General features: G+C 38.9%; 1 protein-coding gene across 1 annotated transcript in view; it reads right to left on the bottom strand.

The window, feature by feature from the left end:
- The window catches only part of Btbd9 (BTB domain containing 9), a 415,087-nt gene that overhangs the window by 210,080 nt on the left and 181,372 nt on the right, over window positions 1-23,635 (bottom strand). The window lies entirely within an intron of this gene.

Below are 23,635 nucleotides of genomic sequence, written 5' to 3'. Positions count from 1 at the left end.
AAGTATTTCTCAAATGGATTTTATTTTCTTTCCGGGTGGGAAAATGATTTGATGATCACACTTTAACTGTTCAAACTTTATTTTCCTTTTGAATCCAACTTGTAATACATCTTTTGATCACATAATAAAATGAAATTGCCAGAGATTAAGCAATGAATTGTTTTCTGTAAATTCCAACATTTGTTCCCCGTCCAATTCAAATGGTAGCTTTCAGAATGAGACCAAATTGAAAGATCATTTCAGAGCAATAAGAGAGGAAGCTCTTCCAGTTGTGAATCAATTTTGAATTCTGGTTCCCTGAAATTTTATGTTCAATTAATTTTCAGATTGTTTACCCTCTCTGACGCCTGAAAACAACCTGGCCGTGCCTGGATCAGGACAAAGAGCAGACCAGTCAGTAATTCCTAAATGCAACCTCTATCAGCCCTTGCAGGATCTTGCTGAGGTTTTAAAGAATTCCAGGCATGTATTTAAAGTTATTTCCCAGTGTGCTAGACTTCCTTCAGTTCTGAGAAAAAGGAAGTCAGGTCCTGGGTAGGTAAAGGTTAAGTGTGGAGAAACATACAGGAAAAAATCAGCTAAGAGATTGATTGTTTAAAATATTTTTTAATATTTAATTTTCCCAAGGTATTTTCACAAGGCTTTCCTATGTTCGTGGCCACAAGATATTGAATAGGAAATCCTGAAAAAACTATGCAAATACTTAATAATTCTGAATTCAATTAGGAGACTAACAGAATCTATGATGCAGATCAATTCAAGAATCCTTGCATTCAAGGATCTGCATAGCCAACTTGATGTACGATCAGATATATGACCAAAGGAAAGCCGTTATCTGCTTTCTTCCTACAGATCACTGATTCCCCCCCACCCCCAGAAATGGAATCCCAGAGAAATATGACCTAAAAGTAGGTGTTTTACTTATTCACACTTGAAGGACACGATTTAAAATCATGGCACCTAGTTAGTAAGAACGCTTCTCTGTAGTGGCCCTCAAGATAAGAGAAACAGCCAACCGTCCCTGACTCCCGGGAATCTTGTTCTCCAAAGGCTGTCCCTGCCATGATACTGTTTAGTAGGAAGTTATGATGTAGTCTGAGTAACAAACACTTCAATGTCATATCTTTTTCCAATTTTTTTTAAACATCTGACACTCTATTATTCCTTTGGCACACTTACTCTAATGCCCAAAGATTAAATCCATTGACGGCTGAAAAATCCAAATCTTTGTGATATGGATAGGGAGACGGGACATACCAGTTTGTTTTTCTTTTCTTTTTTTCTTTTCTTTTTAAAAAAAAAAGAGAGAGAGAGAGAGAGAGAGAGAGAGAGAGAGAGAGAGAGAGAGAGAGAGAGAATTTTAATATTTATTTTTTAGTTTTCGGCGGACACAACATCTTTGTTGGTATGTGGTGCTGAGGATCGAACCCGGGCCGCATGCATGCCAGGCGAGCGCGCTACCGCTTGAGCCACATCCCCAGCCCCAGTTTGTTTTTCTTATGCCTGGGTTGAAATAATTCTAAGACTACTACATTGACATCTTAGCCTTGTGTCAAGAGATATAGCCGTGAGGGTCATTATATTCCCATATTGGCCCAACAAATCCCTGAAAATCATTCAACACAAACTATAAATACTCTAAAGAAAACAGCTGCTATGTAGAATTGACAGAAAAGAGAGATGTATGCAAAGAACAGACAACATGTTATATTATTTCCTAAGCCTGCTGACAAAAGGCTTCCAAATTTTGTGTTTAGCCCTCTTTTCTCTGAAATAAAGCTAAAGGGAGTGGCATTTCTACCATCACATCTCATTCTATCCTCAGCACACCCCAAGCCTAAAGTAAGTAGTACAAGGGAGAGTTATATATGAAATTCTATTGCTTCAGGTACTATTGCAGGTGTGGTTACTATGGAAAAATAGACAACTAGACATCTATCCAGTGGGGAAACTGTTGTGGTCTACAATGCAATGTGACTTATATCAATTCCTTAAGCAAGCTTAATCTGCAACACCATGGCATTGCTTTTCTGAGATGGTCTATGAGGGTTTAATTGATGTTAACTAGTTTTGAAATGGAAAATAATATATAACATAGTGTAGCAGTCAGCAATTGTTTTTAAATTCTTAATCTGTAAAAATAGTCCTAAAATTAACAGAAAATCATGCAGAAACTTCTGTTTACTTTTCTGATTAAAAATTCCTTGAACAGACTAACTCTAGAATATGTAACCTTATGGGTGGCTTACGTGTATGTGATTTTCCAAATATAAAACTAAAATCAAGGAATAATTTAAACAAATTCATCTAGTAATCTCCTATGGTAAACCCAATTCTTTTGTGTGTGTGTGTGTGTGTTGCTGGGGATTGAACCCAGGGTCTTGGGCATGCAAGGCAAGCACTCTACCAACTCAGCTACATCCCCAGACTGTAAACCCAATTCTATAATTATTAAGTTCTGACACTAAGCCATTCTGTTTTCTGGGCTATAGCACATCAATGAGTTTTTCTTAAAAAACATCATCACTTCATTTGTTCCAAGAAATTAATGACATAAATAATACCAAAGATTCTTATTTAAATATTTATGTAGTCGATTAAATCTAAAACATGTACTTTCTCATCTTGATTAGAAACAAAAATTTATTTAATGAAATAATCTAAAAAGCATAAACATTTTTATTTATTAAACTGAATAACTGTGGTTTAGAAATTTTTTAAAAAATAGCTGTACAACTTTCATTGATATGAAAACACTACCTGCTCATACATCTCCCATGAATTAAATGTCTTCAGTGAGTAAGTTCCTTAGAGAATGTTAGAATGACTAACTTAAAGCTGTAACAAGGAAAATGTTATTTCATGAAATCATATTAATGAAAGTGGTTCCCAGAATGTATCTTGAGCCTGACCTCTTTCTCTTGTAAGCTCCTGCCTTACATTTTGACTGCTGGCCAGGCAGTTCACCTTGGATATTCTAACCATCTCTTCAAATTTAATCTGGCTCAAATTTACGGGGAGCATGCCTAAGAAAGAACATGGCATAAAAGTATACTTGAACAGCTAGGTGTAGTGGTTACACTCCTGTACTCCCAGTGGCCCAGGAGGCTGGGCCAGGAGGATCACAAGCCAGCCTGGGCAATGTAGCAAGATACAACTCAAAATAAAAACTGAAAAGGGTTGAGAATGTAGCTTAATGATACAGCACCATTGGGCTCAATCCCCAGTAATGCCAAAAAAAAAAAAAAAACCCAAAAAACAAAACAAAAAAAAAAAAAACCAGTAGATTTGAACAAATAGACATACTATGTACTCAGAGGAAGACTCAAGATTACAGAATGTCACTACTCCCTTAACCTAAACTTAATAACAGTTGAATAAAAATACGATAATCCTCCTCCACCCAGAACTAAACAATAAGGCTAATTTAGTAGAGCAATCAAGCAAGAATGGCTAGAAAAACTCTAAATAAGAAAAACAGATACTAAAACATGTTACAAAGCTTCTATAAATAAAATAGTGTGGCACTGGCATATGAATAGAGAGCTCAATGGAATGGAGAAGAAAATAAAAAATACAGAAACAAAATGCATATGAAAATACATGTACACTATATAATACATGTGACGTCTCGGATAAGTACTCTTGGGTTAACTAGATAGCCATACAGAAAAAGATAAAATTAGACCATTCTTCATACCAAGCATGAGGATAAATTCCAAATGGATCAGAGATTCAAATATAAAACTTGAAAAACAAATAAGTAGTAAATTCATTCTGGGAGTTAGGACATTTCCTATGTGACTTGACACCCAGAAGCAAAAGGGAAAAAGACCAGTCAATATGAGGAAATAGAAAACAATTCAACACAGCAAATAAAAAAACAAAACCCACAAAACTCCATAAGCAAAAATACAAACAGCAAATGGAGAAAAAATATTCATAACTGCTATCACACCTGGAGGTTAATATTTCTTATATAAAAAGAACTCCTAAAAATGAAGGACTAAAGCCTGTAATAGAAAATTGGAAGACATACTTGAACAGAATACGCAGAAAAAAGAATTGTCAAGTATCCCCAAACCATGAATATGCTCCACCTCCCTCTCGATAAGAGAAATGAAGAGCTCTCACCAACCAGATCTCCAGACTCCGAGAACCAGACTCTGTTGGCAAGGCTGTGGGAAACAGGCCCTCACACACTGTGGGTAGGAAAGCGGGGGCGTTGGAGAGGCTCAGGTCTCACTTCTATTTGACAGTGTACTGAGGAGCCAGCAGCCATTTGGGCTACATAAAAACATTTCACAGTTGGAAATTCTGTAAACTGCCTTAGTAATTTCCAATCCAACCAACAGCATATCGTGTATAATGTGTGGGTGCAAGGCCAAGGGCGACTTTCACACGCACTATATAAAGTGGTGCTCCTGGGGCGGTTCGGTATGCTCCACCAGCCTAAACCTTAGGAAACCATGCCTACCCAACAAACTGATGCTTTGATTCAGTTTCTTCCTTCCCGCTCCCGCCCCTCTCCCCTCCACACTCCTGCCAGTGCGTCCTTCCCTCCTTTTTCTTAACTATTCCTTCTAGAAGAAATAATACCTCTCTTCTAAAAAAAGCATCCTTTCCCAAAGTTAGACTCCTCTCCAGTCTCATGGCCTAGACAAGGAAAGGCACATTGGAATGCAGTGTCGGGGGGCCTGGGTGGAGAAGCTGGGGGGGGGGGTGCTGAACTGCACAGACTCAGAAGGCCAGTGTGGAGAGTTGGATGTGGTTGTACCTGTTTACTGTTTTTTTTTTTTTTTTTTTTTTTGGTGGTGGTCCTGGGGATCTAACCCAGGGTCTCATGCATGCTAGGCAAGCACTCTACCACTGAGCCACATGCTTCCTATTTTTCAAGGGCAGCTGGTAATTTGTGTATTTTAATAGAAAATTGCCTATTTTTTAATGGCTGGCACCTGATTCAGATTCTTTACACAGTATGGGCCAAACAAAAATGCCATTGTTTAGACCTCTACTGTGTAAGGCCTGTTTTAAGTCATTCCTCAGGGGGGGCTTTTTTTTTTTTTCTTTAATCAATTGGTCATCTGGGTTGCTCTGCCTAGACCAGCCAGTTACTCTTCACTTTTCACACTTCTCAAAGAGAGCCATAATTTTCTGGAAATGGCATACAACATGACATTTTAGTTTTACATGTCACTTCGTGTGTAAGCATTCTAAGACCTCACTCTTAGAATGCTGGCTCTTGCCAACAGTCACACAGATGCTTTTTTTTTTCTCTTTTAAACACGATTCAGATTAGAAACCTGTTCTTTGATGCCTGCTTCAGCCCTCCCATTTCACTGACCTCATGTGTAACTTTCAAAAAGTTCTTCATTCATAAAAATGTGAATAATGAAGTATCTGATAATAAAATATGTGAATGATAAAGTGTCTTTGTCATTATGAAGTCCAAGTGATCTGTGCAAAGGGTTCTGCACAAAGCCTAGCACACAGATAGCACTTACCAAAATGAGTGGTTGTGTTACTGTAGCTATTATGCCAGCTTCTGGCCCACTTAACATCGGCAGTTCAGAGTAGCCCAAAAGTTTCACCAAAGTTTAAGCGTTAGGTTGATTATCTGCAATTTATGTTCATAGACTGCCAATTGCTTAAAAAGACTTAACAACTGACAGAATTCACTGTTAGCAAAAACACAGTCATTGCTATTCAGTGCCTCATGCTTGTCAAGGTGCTTATTTTAAGTGGATTGTTTGATGACATGTTGTAATACCCTCCCTGCTATCTGGAACAAGAAGACATCCATAATTACTGGGGTCATTCAGAAGCTATTCTCCAGTTTTTACAGCTGTCTTTTGTGTTCCACGGCACCTTGAAAACAATAGCTAATAGTGGGTCTACCAATAAATTTTACTAATTCTTTGAATAATGGAAGATGCAAGTCACAGGGCCATGCTGATTTGAATTCATCATTTCCCCCAACCATATGTGATTTAAAAAGAAAAAGAGCTTTTCTCTACCCTCTATCCTCCCTCTGGCTACAGCCCTTTCTCTTTCTTTCCTTCACATCAATCTCCACTTTCTTTCTTTCCATTTATTCCTCAGCATGCTGCCGTTGGTCTTCTGCCCCCACCACTCCACTGGATCTGTTCAGATATTTTTCAGTCCTGCTGACTGCTGTGCACTCTTAATGTGACTGACTACCCCATTCTTCTGTGACACTATTCGTTCCTTTTTTTCTTCCTGCCTCTTCCTATGCTCTTCATCAGTACCTTTCTTTTTTATGTGTGGTTCTCTTTCTTTATTCTGTCCCTTACACTCAGGAGTTACTTAAGAGCCTCACCGGCTTCTCCTTTTGCCCTGTGTGCTCGTCCTAGGCTGCTAGGAGAGCTCTCTATCATGGCCCCTCTCTTATTTACCTTATGGTGGATGTAAGGCTTAGTTGGTTTTTAATCTATACCCTCTGCCTAGAATGTAATCTCCTAGGGGGGAGAGGCTTTTTCTTATTCCCCTGTTCCCCAACATCACATAAAATATTGACATATAACTACCATTTTCGGAATAAATAAAAATTATTCACATGCTTATATGAATATTATTTCTAGTTCACCTTCCATTTTCCCCACAATTTGAAGTGGCATATGTTTTGGATAACCAATCATCCCAGTCTACTTCTTCCCAAAGGTAAAAACTAAAAGAAAAAAAAAAAAAAAGGAAAACCTTTTAAAAGTCATTTATCAGCTTTGTCATGGTAGCATGGGCCAAGAAAGCAGCTGAACAATGTACCCTAGAACCCTTGCCTTCTATAATTGAAGAATGTTTTTTTCTATTATCATTTATGTCTTTGCTTATGGCCCATAAAGAGTCAGACTTGACTGCACTGGAAATTTAAGGGAAAAATATAAAGGATCTTGATGAAACAAAACTATTGGTATGAGATGAGCTTTCCAAGGGAAATAAATTACACAAAATCACTCTTTCTGACTCTAAGTATAGGGAGAAATATGTTTAGACTTGCAGAAAGACCATGTAAATGTTACAGCTCAGATGCAGAAATTGGTCTAATTGTGGATAAGGTTGTCCATTTACAACAAATCAGGCAGTCTGAACTCATCTACCCAAGTGTATCCTGCTCCATTTCTCCTCTTCATCTCTATCACTTCTCCCCTGCTCCCTGACCTCCAACCAAACAGAAAGATGGTGGGGGAAAGATGTAGAGAAATGGACCTGAAATTTTCCAGGTCCCTCAGAGTAAAGATTTTTCCTTCTTATGGCAAGACTTCCCATTCTATTTTTTCTTATTGCCCCTTAGGAGTTTTTAAAGACGTTCCCCACCCTATGAATCTGAGTACCACAACTGTACTGTGTGTCTGTATGCACACTGTAGGTATATTTGTATTCTACCTAGAAAAGAAAGCCCTAGGCTGTTAAAGCACTTGCTTAACAGGGACAAGGCTAGGGGGAGGGAGGGAGGGAGGGAGGGAGGGAGGGGAAAAGGAGTAAGTTCTTTTCAGCCCCAAGAACAAATTTTCACCATCTTGAGGCAGTATCACCCTGGATAAGGAAATTCTGGTCTAGTGTATATGAATATGATAGCCACCGGGTTTGTTTGTTTTGTTTTGTTTTGGTGCTGGGGATTGAACCCAGGTTTAACCACCAAGCAGGATTAACCACTGAACCATATCCCCAGCTCTATTTATATTTTTATTTAGAGACAGGGTTGCTAAGAGCCTCGCTAAGTTGCTGAAGCTGGCCTTGAACTTGTGATCCTCTTGCTTCAGCCTGGGATTACAGGTATGCACCACCATGCCCAGCCCAGGCACTGTTCTTAAGTAAAGCAGATACAAACCCATTCTTAGAAAACAGTTGTAACCTTGTATTTAAGGAAATAATGGGTGAAATCTGAGTATGGGATTTACTGTTACTTAGGAATATGGGCAAGTTGCTCTATTAATGTATTTTTTTAAATCTTTTTTAAGTATGGATCCCGTCTCTTTACTCAAGTTCTATAGAGATATATTGAGATTCAATCTAATAGTGGCCTATGTCCTCTGTTCCCTCTCCCCCTATCCTGATGGCCCGATGGGGATTTTGTTTTAGGGAGGTTCTGAGGAAGTTGTTTTTTTTTTTTTTTTACCTGCAATCTCTGATCTCAGGAAAGGCTATATAAAGGGGTTGAGAACACCTTTTTCATTTACTGATTATTCTTTTTAAGGCTGGTTATAGGGGGGGGGGAAATCTCATTCATTCCTACTGCCAAGTTAAGCATAGGTCCTAGGGTCATATATTTTAAGCTCTTGAATAATTCCAATTTCAATTGATGTGGTATATTGACATAATGAACTATTAGTCATAAAAAGTAATGAAGTCGTGATACGTGCTGCAACATGGATGAACCATAAAAATGTCATGCTAAGAGAAATAAGTCTCATATGATTTGAATGTGGTTTGTCCTCTAAAGGGTCCTATGCTGGATGCTTGATTCTCCAGTGTGGAGAAGAGGCAATGGGACCTTTAAGAGGCAGGGCTAGTGGAAGGTCCTTAGGTCTTAGCTAGGGTGAGGTCCTCCTCGGTGTAGATTAGAACTGTTCCTCGTGGTACACAGAGGAGTTCATATTCAAGCTCACTCCCCAACCACTATGATTTCCTCTCCTACCTCTCCCTCGTACATATGCTGCCCTTCGTGATGATGTCATCCATCATGAGGTAACACAGCTAGAAGGGCCCTTACCAGAGATTATGCCATACTATTCAGACTTTCAGTCTCCAAAACTAGAAATTAAGTATGTATCTTTTTAAAATAAAATACCAAGTTTCAGGTGTTTTATTATAGTAACAGAAAATGGATTAATACAAAGTCCAACATAATTATAGAACATATGCTTAGCATGTGGGAGGCCCTAGGTTCAATCCTGTGTGTATACATACACACACCCAAAAGGCCACATATTATATGATTCTATTTACATGAAACATCCAGAATAGGTAAATCTATATAGGCAGAATTGTTTTTATTTGTTTCTGAAAATATGTTTTGGTTTTAAATATTATTATTTATGAATAATTTATTGATTTTTGAGCCTGACTTCAGTATTCCTTTTACATACATGTCCTAGGCTACTTTATAAATGGGACAGTCCATCTCAAACATGTCTCCTTCTATGCCCTGGCCTTAGGACAAAGGCACATGGAACATAGAATTTTAGTGCTTCATGATAAAATGACTAGTCATAACCATGATCCTTACCTAATATTTTCACCCATGACCAGATAAACAGATAAAAAGTAGATTCAAATGAATCCTGAGATGACATCAAACAGTAAGGCATTAGCCAGATAATTTAACTTTGGTCAGAACTTCTATTATCAATGGAATAAATAATTAAAAGTTCATTAATGACAAGTACAGAGCACATCAATAATGCAAAAGAAATAAAGAAAGGAAATTGGGAGTACAAATACAAAAATGCTGAAAGCTTGGCCAGAGGCATCAATGACTATCATGATCTCAGTTTCCATTATGGATCAGTCAGCATGGGCACAGAATGCAGGCACCAGGAATCTGGGATAGCCAAGATAAAACTACTCTTGTGATATTAAACACAATGGAATATTCTTTAACCACAAAAAGGATGATACCCTATCATTGATAGCAGCATGGATGGACCCAGAGTACATTAAGTGAAATAAATCAGGCACAGAAATATGAACACTTCATACTCTCACATATATGTGAAAGCTAAAAGTTGATCTCAAAGAAAGTACAGAGTAGGGGCTGAGGTTGTGCTTCAGTGATACAGCACATGCCTAGCATGTATGAGGTTCTGGGTTCGATCCCTAGCCCCACATAAAAATAAATAAATAAATAAAGGTATTGTGTCCATCCACAATTAAAATGAGACACAGAGAGAGAGAGAGAGAGAGAGAGAGAGAGAGAGAGAGAAATGAAATAGAGCCTGAGAAGGGTGTGGGGGAGGGAGAGATAAAGAGAGGATGGTTAATGGGTACAGAGGTGCACATGGACTGGAGAAAAGACTTCTAATATTCTGTAGCCAATAAGATAACTATGGTAGACAAGATTAATTTAGCATTTCAAAATAGACACTAGAGAGAATTTTGAATATTCACAGCACAAAGAAATAATGTCTGAGGTGACAAACATGCCATTTAACCTAATCTTATCATTACACATTATATACATGCACTGAAATATCACAATGTCCACACAAATGTGTACAATTACTACATACAAATTTAAAATAAAAATATAGCCAGTGTGATGATACATGCCTGCAATCTCAGTTGACTCGGGATGCTGAAGCAGGAGGTTTGCAAGTTCAAGGCCACCCTGGGAAACTTAGTAAGACCCTGTCTTAAAATAAAAGATTTTAAAAAGGGGTGGGTAGATATAGTTCAGTACTAGAGAACCCCTGGATTCATTCAATTCCCCATAGCTACAGATTATATGTACATATATATGTAAAAGATTTATACATATATATGTATACATATAGATATAAATAAATTATATATTTTAAAATAGCTCTTCAATTGCTTAAACAAACAAACAAAAACAGTGCACCAAACACAATTGGAAAAACTCCATAACAAGCAATTTTCCAAACCAGAGGCTTTCGATGGGGGGTAGGACCACCCAGAGGGCACTGTGGAATCTGCTGGAGTAATTCTGTCTTCCAGACTAATTCATTCCTTTCATTTCTCCTTTATGGAACAGCAAGAACATAATATTGATCTATTCAAACTCCCTTTTCATTGTGATATAACCAATATACACAAAAATAAAATACAAAGGCATACCTCAACTGTTGTAAAGTGTACTCCCACCCAGCACCTCAGAAGCCCTCAGGTGCCCCTTCCTGATAAATCCGGATAGCTCATAAATCAAGTTTTCCCACCCTGTTCTCTTCCATAAGTGTCTTGGCTATTTTTGACCCTTTATGTTTCTTTATAAATTTTAGAATCACCATATTAAATTCCACTAAAAAAACAGTTGAGGTTATATTGATTTCTTGAGAAGAATTTATGTGTGTGGGTAGGTTATATTTTCTACAAATTTTATTTCAGGATGGTAAGGAGCACTGCATAATATTTCTTTTAAAAAGGGCGTGTTGGGCCTGATAGGGATAAGAACCAATATTCTCAGTGAAATAAATATGTGGAATCTTCCCCTGTAGAACATGGATCTAATATTCTGAAACTAGGCCTCACGTGACAAATGAAGCTCTCTTGAGATGATCACTGAGATTATGTCCATTTGAAAACCTTTCTCAGATGTCATGATTTGGCCACCTTATGATTTTATACAGGGTTTTTTAGGCATAGATACTTCTTGATGTCATTGATTAAAATCCATTAATTCTTTCATTAAAATCCATAAATTCTTTCATAATAAAGTGACCAAAGAACACATACTAATGCCAAGCAGGTCATTATAAATAAATCCCTCATTTTTGTTTGGGAATCAGAGCCAAAATGGTTTGTGTTGTGGGGACCAAAATACCTGACAGTAATGACTTAGGTGAGAAAGTTTATTTGAAGACAGTGGTTTCAGAGGTTCTGTCCATGGTCAGCCAGCTCCACTGCACGAGGCCTGAGAGGTGGCAGAACATCGTGGCAGAAGAAAGATGCCCAGTTCATGACAGATGGGAAGCAGAGAGAGAGTCCATGAGCCAGGGACAAAATATATAACCCAAATCATGTCCCCAGTGACCCACTTCCTCTTACTCTGGCCCACCTACCTACAGTTACCACCCAGTAATCTATTCAAATTATTAATCATTCAAATGGACTAACCACTTGATTAGGCTACATATTTCATAATCTAATCATTTCACATTCCTGAATTGTTTTACACAGGAGCTTTCCAGGGACATCTCACACCCAAAGCATAACAATGGTTAACAAAACTGTAATGTATTAGATCAAAGAATAAAAGTTAGTGTTGGGATTCTATAGTTAAATCACATAATTAAAAACAATAAATCAGATACAATGGAATAAAAGAATGTATTTGTAATCTTATAAATTCAGTTCATGCCTTTGGTCTTAGATGGATAAATGATTATATTTTAAAATAGTTTATGACAAGATTCATGCCACGTACAGCTCTTTCACTCACTGGCTACATGATCTTAGGCAAGTTACCTGACCTTTAAGAAATTTGGTTTCGGGGTCAGGCCCAGCAACCAGCCAAGTGACAGCAGCTACACGCGCCTGCGGGGAACGCGGACGGGACCCACTAGGACAGGTCCGGCAGACGGCTGAGGGCTAGGCCCGTCCCCTCCCCCAGTGTCTGCAAGGTAGGCGGGACTGTGAACACCAGCAGAGCAGGCCCAAAGCCTGCTGAGGGGCGGAACCGGCCCCTCCCCCAGTGCCTGCAAGCTAGGCAAACCTGCAACCCATTGGGAGGTTAGGCCCAGCAACCTACGGAGTGACACAGGTGCCCCTGGAGCCTGCTGGGTAGGTGGACCTTTGACCGACCAGCAAAGCAGATCTAGGGCTTGCCAGCATGGTAGACGGATCACACTAATTGGAGGAGAATCACAGTCACTACCTGCCCTGCAAGGGTGATTTTTCAACTATACAAGAGCAATATAAATAAATAGAGGGAAAATATCAAAGACACAACAATTTCACCAAGCAGAAAGAAATGCCAGCAGTATGAAAAGACAAGGAAAGAAAGGACCACAGGCAATGCAGGTCAACTCAACTTTAGAAGAGGTAATAGCTGCAACAGATGGAATGTCAGATAGAGAGCTCAGGACATACATGCTTCAGATGATCTGGAGTCTCAAGGAAGACATGAGACAGCAAAATCAGACAATGAAAGATCACATTGACAAACAAATCCAGGAAGTAAAAGATCAATTTCACAGGGAGATAGAGGTAATAAAAAACAAACAAATAGAAATACTAGAAATGCAGGAAACAATAAACCAACTTAAAAACTCAATTGAGAATACTACCAGCAGAGTGGATCACTTAGAAGATAGAACATCAGACAATGAAGACAGAGTATTTCAACTTGAAAAGAACATAGATAGCTCAGCAAGTCTACTAAGAAACCATGAGCAGAACATTCAAGGGCTATGGGATAATATCAAAAGACCAAACTTAAGAGTCATTGGGATACAGGAAGGCACAGAGCTCCAAACCAAAGGATTAAGCAATCTATTCAGTGAAACAATACAAGAAAACTTCCCAGACTTGAAGAATGAGACAGAATCCCAAATCCTAGAAGCCTACAGGACGCCGATTGTGCAAAATCATAAGAGATCCACACCTAGACACATTATAATGAAGATGTCCAACATACAGAATAAGGAGAGAATTTTAAAAGCTACAAGGGAAAGGAAGCAGATTACATTTAGGGGTAAACCAATCAGGATAACAGCTGATCTCTCAACACAGACTCTAAAAGCTAGAAGATCCTGGAATAACATATTTCAAACGCTAAAAGAAAATGGATTCCAACCAAGAATCGGGTATCCTGCGAAATTAAGCTTCAGGATGGAAGATGAAATTAAAACATTCCACGACAAACAAAAGTTAAAAGAATTTGCAGCTAGAAAACCATCTCTTCAAAAAATCCTTGGCAAAACATTACAGGAAGAGGAAATGGAAAACAACAATGAAAACCAACAGTGGGAGGTAGGACAGTACAGGGGGGAAAATAATCAAAGAGGAAAACAAATCAGGTTTAATAGCATTAATAAACAAACTATGGCTGGAAGAACAAATCATATCTCAATAATAACCCTAAATGTTAATGGCTTAAACTCACCAATTAAGAGACACAGGCTAGTTGAATGGATCAGAAAACAAGACCCAACAATATGCTGCCTGCAGGAGACGCATTTGATAGGAAAAGATATACATAGACTGAAGGTGAAAGGTTGGGAAAAATCATATCACTCATATGGACTGCGGAAACATGCAGGAGTGTCCATACTCATATCAAATAAAATAGATTTCAAGCCAAAGTTAATCAAAAGGGATAAAGAGGGACACTACACACTGCTCAAGGGAACCATACACCAACAAGACATAACAATCATAAATATATATGCCCCAAACAACGGGGCTGCTATGTTCATCAAGCAAACTCTTCTCAAGTTCAAGAATCTAATAGACCACCATAAAATAATCATGGGAGACTTTAACACACCTCTCTCACCACTGGACAGATCTTCCAAACAAAAGCTGAATAAGGAAACTATAGAACTCAATAATACAATTAACAACCTAGACTTAATTGACACATATAGAATATACCACCCAACATCAAGCAGCTACACTTTTTTCTCAGCAGCACATGGATCCTTCTCAAAAATAGATCATATATTATGTCACAGGGAAACTCTTAGTCAATATAAAGGTGTAGAGATAATACCATGCATCTTATCTGATCACAATGGAATGAAACTGAAAATCAACGATAAAAGAAGGAAAAATCATGCATCACTTGGAGAATGAACAATAGGTTACTGAATGATCAATGGGTTTTAGAAGACATCAAGGAGGAAATTAAAAAATTCTTAGAGTTAAATGAAAACACAGACACAACATATCGGAATCTATGGGACACATTGAAAGCAGTTCTAAGAGGAAAATTCATTGCTTGGAGTGCATTCCTTAAAAAAAGAAAAAACCAACAAATAAATGATCTCATACTTCATCTCAAAATCCTAGAAAAAGAAGAGCAAAACAATAGCAAAAGAAGTAGAAGGCAAGAAATAGTTAAAATCAGAGCTGAAATCAATGAAATCGAAACAAAAGAAACAATTGAAAAAATTGACAAAACTAAAAGTTGGTTCTTTGAAAAAATAAATAAAATTGACAGACCCTTAGCCATACTAACAAAGAGAAGAAGAGAGAGAACTCAAATTACCAGCATACGGGATGAAAGAGGCAATATCACAACAGACACTTCAGAAATACAGAAGATAATCAGAAATTATTTTGAATCCTTATACTCCAATAAAATAGAGGATAGTGAAGGCATCGATAAATTTCTTAAGTCATATAATCTGCCCAGATTGAGTCAGGAGGATATAGACAACCTAAACAGACCAATATCAATTGAGGAAATAGAAGAAACCATCAAAAGATTACCATCTAAGAAAAGCCCAGGACCGGACGGGTATACAGTAGAGTTTTACAAAACCTTTAAAGAGGAACTAACACCAATACTTTTCAAGCTATTTCAGGAAATAGAAAAAGAGGGAGAACTACCAAATTCATTCTACGAGGCTAACATCACCCTGATTCCGAAACCAGACAAAGACACTTCAAAGAAAGAAAACTACAGACCAATATCTAATGAACCTAGATGCAAAAATCCTCAATAAAATTCTGGCGAATCGGATACAAAAACATATCAAAAAAATTGTGCACCATGATCAAGTAGGATTCATCCCTGGTATGCAAGGTTGGTTCAATATACGGAAATCAATAAATGTTATTCACCACATCAATAGACTTAAAAATAAGAACCATATGATCATCTCGATAGATGCGGAAAAAGCATTCGACAAAGTACAGCATCCCTTTATGTTCAAAACTCTTGAAAAACTAGGGATAACAGGAACATACCTCAACATTGTAAAAGCAATTTATGCTAAGCCTCAGGCTAGCATCATTCTGAATGGAGAAAAATTGAAGGCATTCCCTCTAAGATCTGGAACAAGACAGGGATGCCCTCTTTCACCACTTCTGTTCAACATAGTTCTCGAAACACTGGCCAGAGCAATTAGACAGACGAAAGAAATTAAAGGCATAAAAATAGGAAAAGAAGAACTTAAATTATCACTATTTGCAGATGACATGATTCTATACCTAGCAGACCCAAAAGGGTCTACAAAGAAACTATTAGAGATAATAAATTAATTCAGCAAAGTGGCAGGTTATAAAATCAACACGCATAAATCAAAGGCATTCCTGTATATCAGCAACAAATCCTCTGAAATGGAAACGAGGACAACCACTCCATTCACAATATCCTCAAAAAGAATAAAATACTTGGGAATCAACCTAACAAAAGAGGTGAAAGACTTATACAATGAAAACTACAGAACCCTAAAAAGAGAAATTGAAGAAGACCTTAGAAGATGGAAAAACATACCCTGTTCATGGATAGGCAGAACTAACATCATCAAAATGGCGATATTACCAAAAGTTCTCTATAGGTTTAATGCAATGCCAATCAAAATCCCAACGGCATTTCATGTAGAAATGGAGAAAGCAATCATGAAATTCATATGGAAGAATAAAAGACCCAGAATAGCAAAAACAATACTAAGCAGGAAGTGTGAATCAGGTGGTATAGCGATTCCAGATCTCAAACTATACTACAGAGCAATAGTAACAAAAACAGCATGGTACTGGTACCAAAACAGGCGGGTGGACCAATGGTACAAAATAGAGGACACAGAAACCAACCCACAAAACTACAACTTCCTTATATTTGATAAAGGGGCTAAAAGCATGCAATGGAGGAAGGATAGCATCTTCAACAAATGGTGCTGGGAAAACTGGAAATCCATATGCAACAAAATGAATCTGAATCCCTTTCTCTCGCCAAGCACAAAAGTTAACTCAAAATGGATCAAGGAGCTTGATATCAAATCAGAGACACGGCATCTGATAGAAGAAAAAGTTGGCTATGACCTACATACTGTGGGGTCGGGCTCCATAGGACACCCATAGCACAAGAGTTAACATTTAGAATCAACAAATGGGACTTACTTAAACTAAAAAGTTTTTTCTCAGCAAAAGAAACAATAAGAGAGGTAAATAGGGAGCCTACATCATGGGAACAAATCTTTACTCCTCACACTTCAGATAGGGCCCTAATATCCAGAATATATAAAGAACTCAGAAAATTAGACAATAAGATAACAAATGACCCAATCAACAAATGGGCCAAGGACTTGAATAGACACTCCTCAGAGGAGGACATACAATCAATCAACAAGTACATGAAAAAATGCTCACCATCTCTAGCAGTCAGAGAAATGCAAATCAAAACCACCCTAAGATACCATCTCACTCCAGTAAGATTGGCAGCCATTATGAAGTCGAACAACAATAAGTGCTGGCAAGGTTGTGGGGAAAAGGGTACACTTGTACATTGTTGGTGGGACTGCAAATTGGTGCAGCCAATTTGGAAAGCGGTATGGAGATTTCTTGGAAAGCTGGGAATGGAACCACCATTTGACCCAGCCATTCCCCTTCTCGGTCCATTCCCTAAAGACCTAAAAAGAGCATGCTACAGGGACACTGCTACATCGATGTTCATAGCAGCACAATTCACAATAGCAAGACTGTGGAATCAACCTAGATGCCCTTCAATAGACGAATGGATAAAAAAAATGTGGCATTTATACACAATGGAGTATTACTCTGCAGTAAAAAATGACAAAATCATAGAATTTGGTGGGAAATGGATGGCATTAGAGCACATTATGCTAAGCGAAGCTAGCCAAGCCCTAAAAAACAAATGCCAAATGTCTCCTTTGATATAAGGAGAGTAACTAAGAACAGACTAGGGAAGAAGAGCACGAGAAGAAGACCAACATTAAACAAGGATGAGAGGTGGGAGGGAAAGGGAGAGAGAAGGGAAATTGCATGGAAATGGAAGGAGACCCTCAGGGTTATACAAAATTACATACAAGAGGAAGTGAGGGGAAAGGGAAAAATAGTACAAGGGGGAGGAATGAATTACAGTAGTGGGGGTAGAGAGACAGGAGGGGAAAGGAGGGGAGGGGAGGGGGGATAGTAGAGGATAGGAAAGGCAGCAGAATACAACAGACATGAGTTTATCAATATGTAAAGCAATGAAGTGTAACTGATGTGATTCTGCAAGCTGTATACGGGGTAAAATGGGAGTTCATAACCCGCTTGAATCAAAATGTGAAATATGATATATCAAGAACTATGTAATGTTTTGAACAACCAACATTAAAAAAATAAATAAAAATAAAAAAAAATAAAAGAAAGGCACATACAAAAAAAAAAAAGAAATTTGGTTTCCCTATTGCAAAATGGAAATAATTCCTTTTTGGTTTTGCTTTATTTTTTTGTTTGTTTGTTTTGATATGGACATTTTGCCATGTTTCCCAGGCTGGCCTTGAACTCCTGGGATCAAATGATTCCCCCCAGGTGGAAGATAGAAGGACAGGTGCAGGCCACCTTGCCGGGCTCTATTTTTTGTATGAATGACTGGAGATAAGTATTCAAGGCGTCTTGGAGCTAGGTACCTAAGAGGAACTAAATAAGTAGTAGCTATTAATGTCATTTTGATACTCACTCACTGACTACAACTTGTGAACAAGTGAATGAGTTCACATGGACTATGTCCCTAAGGCATTTGTATCTTGAAGCTTTCACTTCTAATTGTGGAATGAAAATCTCTGCCTCCTTTAAAGAAATTTCAGGCATCAGCAAACCAATGGTATAGTCCATTCAAAATTCATCCCACAAGGTCATACTGCCCTTTCAGTTTATAAGCAAGAAATTTGGAAGTGATTGAAAATTCTCTGCAACACAGAAAAAGTATCATATTGCCCAACAATTGGCTTGATAACAATGCTCCAGCTCAGTGTAAATTTTCAGTCAATTATGGAGCACAAATATTAGATAGATCTCTCCTACTAAGCCTAAATCTGACTGAGCTGCAGAAGTTCCCAAAAGTTAACCTCTCCTCAGAATATGGAAGTCTTTATTCTACTGGAAATAGGAGAATATACTAGATGGCAGTGTGATATACTAGAAAAAGTAATGAACTTACAGCCAAGAGAAGTGTTTCTTCATTTTGGTTCTAATACTTAATGCTGAGGGCCATTGCCAAGTAGGAATGACGCATCGATATTTTCTTGCCAGCGTACCCCATGTTAAATGGACTTGCCTTGGACATTGCATGTGTCTTTGAGAAAGGTGACCCTGCTCAAGGACCAGGGTGGATCCAGGATTAGGGTGTATCCTGCAGGTTTTAGGAAGTATCCGGGTTTAAGACAATTTGGGTTTAGGGCGTTCCCGGTTTAAGATAATCCGGGTTTAGGGAAGTTGCAGGTTGAAGGTTATTCCTGCTGGGAGTAGGGCGTGCCTGCTGCCTGAGTTCCTGTGTTCTCCTGAGATTCAAAATGGGATTTGGAAAAAAGCCTCATGGAGTAGGTGAATTGGGCTGGCAGAACTTGGATTTCCCCAGAACGTGTTTGTAGAGGCCGGTGTGAGTTGGGGAATAAAGAATTGCTGTTTGAATCTACAAAGCTGTGAGTGGCTTGTGATTCAGTGCTCAGGCAAGACACTGGCAACTTAAAGCACTAGTATAACATTAACCAGCACATTTAACATCTGCAGGTTTTACTTGCTCGTCTAATAATGAGAGGGACAACTTCGGATTGCTTTCAATGTGTCTGTGTGTAAGATACATCTAAGGAGAGGGGACGGAGAGGACATTCCAGTTGGTGCTTGCCATCACTTGGTGTTTAGTGGTAAGTCTAGCTCAAAAGCTAAATCTGATTCAATTCTTGGTTCTGTATAAAACAGAGAGGATCAGGATGGACATCCAAGATGAGGAGGGGCTGTCTAGAGCGCTCTATGCTTATTCCCATGGATTGTAGTCAATAATGAAGGTGTTTAATGTGGTGCCACCTCTGGACCAGAAGACAGACCATCCAGCCTCCAATACCTCCTCCAAATAACTGAATGAAGCCTCAGTTTCTGGTCCCCTAGATTCCTAGGTCGAATCTCTCTACACTCTATATGTTACCTCCCAGGCCAGGAGGATCTCTCTGCCCCCTATAGCACTGTGATATTCACACTGCTCCTCCCTGGACAGATCATCATGCTGTACCTCTGTCCCTCTACAGGCAATGGTGTTCGGCTCCAACTGCATATCAATACCATCTGAGGAACTTCAAAATAAAATAAAAAATACTGATGGCAGACCCACCCCAAACCAGTCTGACTCTCTATAAGAAGGACTTGAGATAGAAGAAATATAAAAGATTAGATAGAAAGCAGACAAAAGAAAAAACAAAAACTATAACTTTCATCTAAAAGCCTCATGCTAAAGCTCCTCCTGCCTTCCCTCCTGAAGTCAGTGTTCCTCTCAGGCCTGCCACTCTCCAAGCCAGTTCTCTTTCTTGAGCCTCTCATTTCCAAATTGGTGGAAAATCTGTTAATTTTAGAATTACCATAAATTCACTCATGTATGAAAATTACCTTAGGCACTGTTGACCAGACCACATAATAAACAGGTTAAGCAAAGAGAGATCCAATAAAAAACCTATGGTTTAGGACATCAACATCATCTCCTGATCAGATAATGGCGACCATGTCAACCCAAGGACCTGAGAATTGCCAGGCCACCATAAACCATCTTGTGGTCAACAGACTGACTGATGCCATCCCCACAAAATTTCTTGTGCCCGTGCCTCACCAGGTTTCCTTTAAAATGATGAGCCTGAGAATCCCAAGTGTCTCTCACTCTCAAGAAATAGTGCACTTGAATGTGCACTACTTGCTTTCCTAAATTTTCTGTGCCTCTGATTGACATGTCCTTAAATTAATTTCTGTGACATTTGCCAAGAACCCCATTCACCTTGAGTTGAGTCTCCTCCTTTCTGGGAAATCCTTAGACCTCCTCCAGTGACAGGATCTAGGCACGTGGGTTCTGTCAAAGTTTCTCAAATGATTCCAGCATATAACTGGAGTTAAGAAAGGTCCACACACCACACACTGCATCTGTTAACAAGTCCAGAAAAGATGCCTCTCTAACAGGGAAAAGAATAGATCCTGCAGACGGGAGTACTAGCCAGAGTTTTGGTTTTCTAACCTGTGTGTCATAGAAGCTGTGTGTTTATGAGTATACAAGAAAGATTAAATTATAGCGGTCTCAAGAAAAACCGTCAATAGTAAAGATAATTATAGGTAATGGAGAACTAACAAAAAGAAGAGAAAACCCACAAAGATCTATTTTCACAAAGAAATACTAATTGCATTCTCTTAGGTCAACCATTCTCTACTTGGCTAATTATAATGCAGCACAGTAACAATGAGGTAGTTATGTGTGCTGCGTTAGATGGAGTAAGGCTTATTTGATTACAAGATTAAACTGCTCCTGTAGCTTAACCTTCATAGTTTGTTACTCCTGAACAGTGGAATGTTTGAGGGAACATTGCTCCTGGGCACTACCAGTGTTAATGTTCAACATTTGCATAAGTGAAGGTACTTTTCTATATTTGCATAAAAAGAGGTAACTAGGCCCCTTCAAAGGAGTGAGGAACAAAGAGCAGCTCCTTTCAAGGTTGGAGGTGCAGGGAGGGTGCCTGTGAGCTAGGAGTGGGAGGGTCACCAAAACAGGATGTAGAGATTAATGAGATAGATCCCTGGCATTTAACCATCAAAAGGTCCCTCCAGGAAGACTGGTATGGTTAGAATGTTCCCACTAAACCTTCTGTTGAAATTTAACTGCCAATTTGAGGTGCTGAGAGGCCCAGCCTTTAGGAAGTCCTTAGGTCTGGGAGGCTCTGCCCTCCTAAATAGAGTAATGCCTTGATCTCCACAGTGGGCTGTTTAACTTGAGAGTGGTTAAGAGCACACACTCAGGAGTTCTCACGAGTGTGCATGCCCCCTCTCCCCACCCATCATGTGATACTCTCTGCCATGTTGTGACACAGCCAGAAGGCCCTCACCAGGTGCTTCCTTCTTGATATTAGACTTCCCAACCTTCAAAACTGTGGAGTTAAATTTACTTTTCTTCATAAAGTACCCAACCTATGGCATTCCATTATAGCAGCAGAAAATAGAACAATATAAGGACTTTCTACAAAGGCAGAGAATCTTAAAATAATAACTCTCTTCAAAAGAGACTGGCATCTTGGGCTGGGGTTGTGGCCCAGTGGTAGAGCACTCCCCTACCATGCATGAGGCACCGGGTTCGATCCTCAATACCACATAAAAATAAAGATATTGTGTGCACCTATAACTAAAAAATAAATATTTTTTTTTTTTAAAAAGAGACAGACAGGCATCTGGAAGAAAAAGGAGCACTTCACAGAGTAGTGCTTTGGATGAACTGATCATTCCCATCTTCAGGCTTTCAGAGACCTTTGTTCATACCTCTGTTAATGCCTGTTCTATCAGCAATATCTAAAAGGTCCTTGAAGGAAGAAACCACAATTTATTTCTCTTTGTTTTCCCATGTATTCTCAACACCAAGCACAGTATTTGATATGGTGGTCTCAAAAAAAAAAAAAAAGAATAAATGAATGAACCAATGAACGGTTCTCAGGTGAGTGTTAAATAATAAAGCAGTTATTAAGATAATTGTCTATTATCTCTACTTTACTCATTCTCTTTCCATCTCAATGTTTCCCTCTCAGTTTTTTGTTCAGGACACAGCCAAGAATAGAATTCTGTGATACCCCACTAAAGAATTTTATGGGCATCACTGAACCAGTGCTCTGAATGTAATTTTACCATCTTATCAAGCACCTGGCACAGACAGGTACTTCAATGGTAGCTTATCCTTCCTCCTATGGCCAGAGGCCTAACTCCAGGGGTTCCAGCAAACCAGCTACATGAGAAAACAAGAGAACCTACCTCCTTAGCCCTGTCTTCAGCATGCTAACATAAGCTTTAAGTTTAAGAGAGGGCACACTGGGGCAGGGGGTGAGACTTATGCATAATCAAACAGTCTGGGTCAAACTAATCTGATTGATCATTATTTCCATTCTGTTTCTGCAAGGTGGCTACAGAGAAGTCCTTATAACTTAAGGGGGCAACTTCTACTTGCTGATCAGAATATTTATCTGTCAAACCTGTGGTCTGACTGGGGATATAGCTCATTTGGTAGAGTGCTTGCCTAGCATGCACAAGGCCCTGAGTTCAATCCCCAGGACCACAAACAAAAACAAACCACCACCACCACCACCACCTGTGGCCTTGGAAGGGGGCAGTCTCATCATGGGGTGGTGCACCTGCAAAACTCCTCTCTACCTGGAAGGTGCAGGACAATGATTGGGGACTTGTACATGACACTCCAGGGGTCTGAAACAGTATACTGCAAGTCCCCCAAAACTTTGCCTCAGTCTTGAAGAGGGACAGATAGGGTAGTAAATTTAGGACTAATAAACTTTGTGTTGCCAGATGAATGTTCCTTAAATAATTAACATGCCTATGTGCAGAGCTGAGCAGGTCACAAAGGTAATAAGGGAGACAGGTCAAAAATGAAGACAAACCAAAATCTATCCTGCTTGTAATTGTCCACTGGGCACCTGAAGGCCAGAGAGTCATTGCCTTAGCAAAGGCAGCGCTCTAAGTCCTCTTAACCTACAAAATGAGATGCTTCATCAAACCCTTGGTTGAACCTAGATCTGCTGTTCCTATAGCTCTAGTTTTCCAACAAAACCCTAACAGAAAAACTGCTTATTTGGGAATAACTTATTTTTACATAAGTTTTTTTGTTTGTTTGTTTTCTTTTCCTCCCTTTCAGTGCTGAAGATTGAACACAGGGTCTCACACATCCTAGGCAAACCCTCTACCATTGAGCTACACCCCTGTCCCCAGGGAACAACTTATTTTTAGACAAATCAGATTAGTTACTAGTGCT

Source organism: Urocitellus parryii, chromosome 8 (genome assembly GCF_045843805.1).
Source record: "Urocitellus parryii isolate mUroPar1 chromosome 8, mUroPar1.hap1, whole genome shotgun sequence".
Lineage (NCBI taxonomy): Eukaryota > Metazoa > Chordata > Mammalia > Rodentia > Sciuridae > Urocitellus > Urocitellus parryii.
This window is presented reverse-complemented; position numbering and strand designations above follow the sequence as displayed.